The sequence below is a fragment of the Sinocyclocheilus grahami genome, unplaced genomic scaffold (assembly GCF_001515645.1).
Source record: "Sinocyclocheilus grahami isolate Dianchi unplaced genomic scaffold, SAMN03320097.WGS_v1.1 scaffold719.1, whole genome shotgun sequence".
In the NCBI taxonomy this organism is placed as follows: Eukaryota; Metazoa; Chordata; class Actinopteri; order Cypriniformes; family Cyprinidae; genus Sinocyclocheilus; species Sinocyclocheilus grahami.
The window spans coordinates 455,068-462,556 of record NW_015505898.1 but is presented as its reverse complement, the minus strand read 5'-3'; the positions used below and the strand labels follow the sequence as shown (position 1 = coordinate 462,556).

Here is a 7,489-nt window from a genome sequence, read left to right as displayed (position 1 = left end):
AAATACGGGACACACAGGCCTATAATAACTGCTGAAATGTTTGCGGGGCAAATCTCAGGTCAGTCTGAGCGCTCATGGTACGCACAGTGCATACAGCCGTACACCTGCAGGCGCAACTGACTCGGATGGTTGTCTTGGTAATAAACACCATAAACAGCAACCGTTCGCATGTCAGCGCATAATGCACATCTCCTATATGAAAAGCATTTTAGTGGGCCCTTGGCTTTTGGGGGCCCAAGGCGGTCGCCTACCTTTGCCTAATTGGTAAGTCTGCCCCTGACTATAAGTAATGTTGCATCTACATGTCTACTAACTCTCATTAGACTGGTAGGGTTAGGGTTAGAATAAGTTGACATGTAATGGCAAAGTTACTTATAGTCAGTAGAACGTCTGTTGGGAGACCATGACAATAAAGAGTTAGCAGATATTAAGCAAACAGTCTACTAATACTCTGATGAGAGTTACTAGACATGTAGGTGCAACATTACTTATTGTCAACATAATGTTCAAAAGGCACCATCAAAATAAAGTGTTACCAAACTTACACTCTAAATATTCTTTCGTCAAAAAAATTGGTCATGGGTGATACAGAAGAAAACGTTCTGCCAACAGTAGATAAAATGGAGTAACGGGTCATGGGGAACTGCATTTAGGACATGCCTCGGCCTTTGTGTTTTAATGTGATCCACACCACGATCATTTGACTGATAAGACCTCGCAAATGGCTGGCTTACAGCCGTAATTACTCTCCACTCCCGCATAATCTTTCTCCCCAGCGAACATGCCAATGCCGGCAAGCAGGAGCATGCTCGCAAATGGAAGAAGAAAAAGGAGAACATTTAGAGATAAGAAGGGCTCCTTTCCTCTCATCGATACAGTCATGACTCTTAAGATTTCAATCCATCACTGGGCTCTTAAGAAAGCACTCCCTTGCCTTTAATTAGGGCATAGTGACTGGAGGATCTTGACTTATTTGACATGCAGCTCTGAGCCATTGTAAATGCACAGCTATAAAAGCTACTGGAGACTGGAGGGTGTCAGAGATTAGAGATTTTACAATCGGAAGGTCATTAGTGTTATTTGGAGGTCAGGAAGTACGTGTCAACTGTGTAAAATTAAGTGATTTAGCTCAATGACCCTTAAGGAAGTCAACATACTGTATGACTCAGGTGAAAGGCTGATGCACACTGTGTGATCTCTGTTAAACATTGAACTAATCACGCACAAGCTTCCCTTCTTTATAGTCAACATCTTTTATGGTTGTGGCTTATGCATAGGCTTCATATATTTATATACTATATGTTACAAATACCAATGCATAACATTTCTAACAAAAAATAATTACTCCTGAGACATGACAATATGTCTTGCATGCATAAGCCACTGCTTTTTAAATCTAATTAATGTGTGCAGGTGTTAAATAAGAATATATAGCACAAAATTACTCTGGAGACATATGGCAACATGGCCTGCATACATTGCATCATTTTTAATCAAACTAATGAAGTGGAACACAGTTATGTTTGAATTAGCATGATAACAGACTACTAATACTGCCACAGTATGTAGTATGTATACTTAGTGATCACAGAATGTGATATTCATGCATGAATACTTGGATGATGTAAACAGAGCACACTGTTTGAGATGATGTAATGCGTCCCATAATGCGATACGTTCAACTTTCATTTCCACTATGGTGAATGAAGTGCTTTTTTGACTTGGATTTCCAAAAGTTACGATATTTTTTACTAAAGGTTATGTTAAAAATGAATAATAATAATAATATATACTTGTGTTTGTTTATTTTTAGTTATTTATTAATCTATTTCTTTGTTTACTTATTATTATTATTATTATTATTATTATTATTTATTTATTTAAAAAATGGCCAGCCCTGTCTTTGTGATCTGTTATAATGCAGATTACTAGCATTTGAAATGTTTATTGAGAATCAATGCTGTTTTTTATAGTAAGCAGATGTGTAATAGCATTTTCATACCCCATTCCAAAAAATGTAGGTAACTGCAGTAGGACAATAAGTATGAAATCTCATCTAATTGGTTAATTGGTTGAAGACACAAGAATTACATGTTACTGGCTGTTTCAACAGGAATAGAAGGGGTCAGTTCAGAAGCAATGAACAGGAAGTAAACAAAAAGAGCAAGTAGTTCTCTTTATGCACACAGAATCCATCAGTGCCCTGTTTACACGCTCCATTGCAAAAAACAACAGCTGGAACAAAAGAAAAAATATATACATATAAAGAATCTCCATCCAACATTTCGCTGATCTTTGTTTTCCGTTTCATCTGTAAGCATTGGTTGCTCCACCTGTGCAACAATCCCAGAGAACATGCACCTGGACCTTTTGAGAGACGTTCTCAAGTGCAGCTGCTGAAAAATCAGTAAGCCGATTGTTTCAGATATAATCCATTGTCTTTTTTGCCTTTGAATCTTTACAGTCGACTGCACTGGTCAAGACCTGAAGAGCTGCTTGAGTAAGAGTGGTCAAAATGATCTGGTAGATTGTGGACAGCATATACGGCATTAGACACCCTCAGGGGAAGAGGAAACCAACCTCAACATTTATTCTGCTCACCGACAGAGTGAAGGACACAGAAAGAAGGAGAAACGGACTGAAAGCAAATGGATGGTTGTGTCTCTTCATGGCAGTATAGATGATAAAAAACAGGAACATATTTATCTGGCGGCGTGGAGGCCATGTTATTAACAGCCTGCTGAAATGCACTTATGGCTATTAAATTATGCTAATGTACACATGCAAATGACCACGGCCCGCAACATCATGCTGTCTCAATTAGGTGACGGGCTTACAAGGGTTGGCTTTAGAGAGTGATCGGATTATTGTCCTGCTATCCGTCTACAAGCAAACAGCTTTTGACCTGTGATTATCACCATGAGACATCAGTGGGGTGGGTTGACTCGCACAATGAGATGAGACGTTCTGTTTGCGTGCGACTGCATGTGTTGGCTGCACGTGTGGGAGACTATGGACGTGTGTCTTCACGTTATATTTACTGGCTCACTTCAGCACTGCCGCTTCTAGAATCACAAAGTCCAGCTTTTAAGGAGTTAGAGATATTCAAGGTCAGCTTATGTCATGTGCTTTTATTTTTCATGTTGTATAGATAAAATTGAACAATTCTGGGAAATGTGAGTCAAGCTCCACAACATTAAATTATCAAATGATTGTAGCTCAACATGCATTAAATTACTCCAGCCATCATTTCAGAATCGGTGGGAACTTTTAACTGCACAATAAATCTGAATCACTGGTCTACATTATTGCTCAGCTTTCATGTCTACCACGTATTCACAATGTACAAAAAAAAGAAAAAAGAAAATTAGGTATTAAAATCAATAGGGTGAATTGTCAGAAGCTTGGTGAGTAATACATCATATTCAGTATGACCAAGGCCAGATTAATTACATCGATTGTGACCATGAAATACACCATGCCGGCTTAAAAGAAACAGCTTTAGACAAGAGCTTTACACAAGAGAATTTCATGATTTAGCATGTCCCATACATATGCGTGACCATCACGATATAGCTAACATGCTAAACACATATGCACTACACAGGCGCCACAGTGATTTTCATCCTGCTACAGTGAAAGAAAGCAGCTGAGTCTATATAATGGTAGCATGAGTGAACATCAATCGTCACTGCGTTATGTAATGCTTGAAGGGCCCATCGTTTACAACAGCAAACTACTAAGAATGAAAAGCACATTACATCTGAAAATGTTGATCACATAACATTCAATCATGAACCAGAATAAAAGGAGAATTTTCACCGTTTTGAGGACATGGTCATATACACAACATAACTTGCATCATCCTTAGACTGAGGATTTATTATCTTTTTTTCTATCAAATTAATCAATATTTTATGCAAACAATTGCTGCATACTATATTATATTATAGGACTGCGTACTATATTATCTGAAGGGTGTTTTGGCTGGTTGCTAGGCAGTTACTAAGATGTTCTAAATGGTTGCTAGGCAGCTGCTCCTGTGTTGTGTGTGAGTTTTTGAACAATAAAGAAAATAAAACAATGATGCCTAAGAAAGTACAAGAAACTATGAAGGGAAACAATCAGTCTACAAAGGGTTTGCAACCACATTTTTTCTCCTAAGCATTAATTTCTGACCCTTTTATGGAAAGAGCAAAAGGTGAATGTAGAGAAACTGGTATACTGACAGAATAGCCACTGACATTGCCGCTGTCCTCAGAACAGTGGTTTTGAAAGCAGCCCACTCACTTAAGAAGTGTGTCGCTGTCCAGTGCTGAAAGTGTCGAGGCAGGTGGCGCTGTCCAAAAGCAAGAGGTTCTGAAAGCTGTGTGCTGTGTTGAAGAGTGTGGAAAAGAGCACACTCTGTGGGCGGCTATGAGGCTCGTTTGCTCAGAGCTGTCAACAGTATCCTCAGCACCTAAGAGGGAGTTTCTTGCATTTCGTCTGTTGCATTTTTAAAATTGTTTATTTACATAAGCCTCAGACTGACGTCTGTGCCTATTGTCTTATGCACATTAGCACTTTTAAGACAATCAAAAACAATGCAACTTTTACAAATTTTGAGATTTCAGTGTTCAGTTACAGGATCTTATTTGATTTATAGACAATTCTTATTAACAGCATCCTTTTGGATTGGTTCCAAATTATGTAACAAAATTCCAATAGAAATACTATACTAATTTCTTTAAGATTATTATTATTTTTTTACTAGGATTATATGCTCTCTTGCTTCTTTGAATGCAAGAGCAAGCCCTGATTTTGGGTTGAACAACAGACAGTAGAAAAGAACTGATAAAAAATATTAATTCCTGGAACTATAATACAATTCTTAGCTTCCATAGCTGTACAGTATACACATGGTTAAGACTACACACAGTGCTGTGCTCTAATGTGGCCATCTGCAGATATGTATTTTTTTCTCCCTATTTATTTATTTATTTTTATTAGGAATTACGCTCGAACCAGCTGCTTGGTAAGCATATACACTAAGCAGACAATCATACAGCTAATTTTTGACAGCAGGATAAATCCGTTAGATAATCCAAATCCGCAGCAAGAGAGATACAGAAAGAGAGAGAGTCTATAAGGGAGATTAAAAAGAGGAGATTGTGAGCGCCGAATCCCACATCACTGATCATGTGACCCTAATTCCATTCTGTCATTTCTTCCTGCGGAGTGTTAGAGAGATGACCAATCACAAGGCACAGTTCGTGAGCTCGTGTGGAGTGAGAGAAAAAAAAAACATCCCACTAACAGCAAGTGAATCTCAAATACAGTCCAAAAAGGGGGGAAACACTCATACAGACTCACACTTGTCACTGCAATACATATGCACACAAACAAGCAACCTCTCACGTGGCGTTTACACCTAGTTTTGTTTCAGTTTGGTCTTTCTTCCTCACAAAAGCGTGTGGGTTCTCTCTCAGCATTACACTGACTTGTCAATGTACGGCACATTTACGACTCTTCACGGACTCATACAGGTCGACCCGTCCCCATCCATGTCTATGGTGGTTTTACAGCCCTGCTACGGTCATTGTTTGTCCTACCTTCTGTCAAATATAAAGCTCATATAAATTACACAGACGTAAAAAAAAAAGACATCAATAGAGCTCTTGCCAGCATCACTCATTAACTATTGATGCTGTATGAGATCTGGCACCACAGCTGGACACACACACACAAACAGATTGTTTATTTCTGCGCTCAATGACAATGGACTCAATTCAAACCAGTCTCCATGGTACTGAACCAAACAAGAGGCGTGGCAGCTTAAACTCAGGCCGAGGTGGTCAATCGTACTGTGGTGCCAACAGCCATACAGAAATGAACATCTGTGATGCCTTCTGTACCACCTTAAAAGTACAAATTAATATTCAAAAGCAAGGACTACAAAATAAATTGATGTAAAAACAGCCTTTTGGGGAAAATGAAAAGGAATCAGAGTGCAGTTTGCTTTGATTAAGAAAATATCCATTAAAAAAAAGGGATGGATGGTATGCAGTGGCTTTTGAGGATTATGCCAGGCAGGAGAATGGAACCAAATGGAGAGAAGTTGTTTGAAGCTCCGCAATAAGCCACTCTTCCCCTCTTTCATGTTTTGAAATGAGAGAACAACTGTGCGTGTTAACCACAATCCAGCACCCCCTTTGTTCCTTCTTTAGATCGCAAGTTAATGGAGGAATGGGGCTTTAACTTGAAATGAGGGGCTGAAAAATGGTGAAACCGGAAGAGATCTGTCAATTAGGTGTGGTTTGACATCACTGAGAGTGTGAAAGGCGGGGAAAAATTACTATACAGAAGGTGATAGCGCCTTGAGGTTTGATCACTCCATACGTCAGGGGCTGCAAACTCCACTGGGAAAAAAGGGGTATGAGATGAGAGCTACGTGTGGGCATGTGGGGGAAGGGGTGTGTAGGGTACAAACAAAAAGCACATAATAACAATTTCACCACTATAATGACAGACAATCCTTGTTTCTCTGCCTACCTACTCTTATGTCTGCTCTTTCAGAGAAAGCAGATAGTCCGTCCTCTTAAATGCTCTGTGTAAATAACAGTCGTGTCTAGAAAGACCCTCTCGCTGCCTTCAAACTGACAGTTTTCAAAGAAAACGGTCAGGCAGGGAGAGAGATGTGTGGAGATGACCTCCTCGTCGCCAGTGTCAGAATTAGTGAGAGCGGCAGTAGACGGTAGGAAGCTAGTAAAGTTATTCCTCCTGGAATCAGCCATCACAAGGCACTGGCGGTAGGAAGCAGTGTGTCTCACACTCTAGTGAGTGCTATTATGGATTGTTTTCACTCGGTAATGAAATACAAAAGCCTTTCACATGGCTGAGCATGTAATCACAACACATATGCATGCAAATAGGTAAGTAGTGTTGTATTCTCATCATATGAGTTGAGTCAGATACTGTTATCTGAGCCATTTCAAGACTTTAAAACTCAAAGCAGCGTCTCTAGAACTAGAATTTTCTGAAACAGTTCAGTACACTTGGCTACAGAGGTTATAGGTAACTAACACACACACACACACACACACACAGAGGGAAACTCTGTTTTCAGCACAGTCAAGTGTCCCTACCTGGCAGTCTGTAGTCACCCCTGGGTTTTTGTTCAGAGCTGGATGTCAGGAAGAGCAGGAGGTAGAGGCTGAAACAGAATTGAGTGAAAACACCACCGTTTGTCCTGCAGAAATATGGATGCCCTGTACACACACGCTCTCTGTCTCTCTCTCTTACACACCGCTCTGACACGCAGCACTGAATTTCTCTCTCTCTCTCACAGCCTTCCTACTCGTCTTCCCGCCCACCTACCCCCGACACCCTCCCTTTTCCTATCTCTTTCTTTTACACACACTGTCATTCTCTTCCGTCACACATGCACACACTCTCTCTCTCTCTCTCTCTCTCTCTCTCTCTCTCTCTCTCTCTAGATTCAATCACTGTC

The 7,489-nt window shown here is 40.0% G+C and overlaps 1 protein-coding gene across 3 annotated transcripts in view; it reads right to left on the bottom strand.

Moving 5' to 3' along the window:
• LOC107560302 (synaptotagmin-1-like) overlaps window positions 1–7,489 on the bottom strand; it is a 203,735-nt gene that overhangs the window by 87,536 nt on the left and 108,710 nt on the right. The window contains exon 1 of one of the 3 annotated variants that reach the window (XM_016244443.1): window positions 7,125–7,331. The exons of the other annotated variants lie outside the window; for them this stretch is intronic. The gene's annotated coding sequence lies outside the window, so the exon portion shown is untranslated. Of the gene's footprint in view, window positions 1–7,124; window positions 7,332–7,489 lie in introns of those variants that run through there. 3 annotated transcript variants of the gene reach the window in all.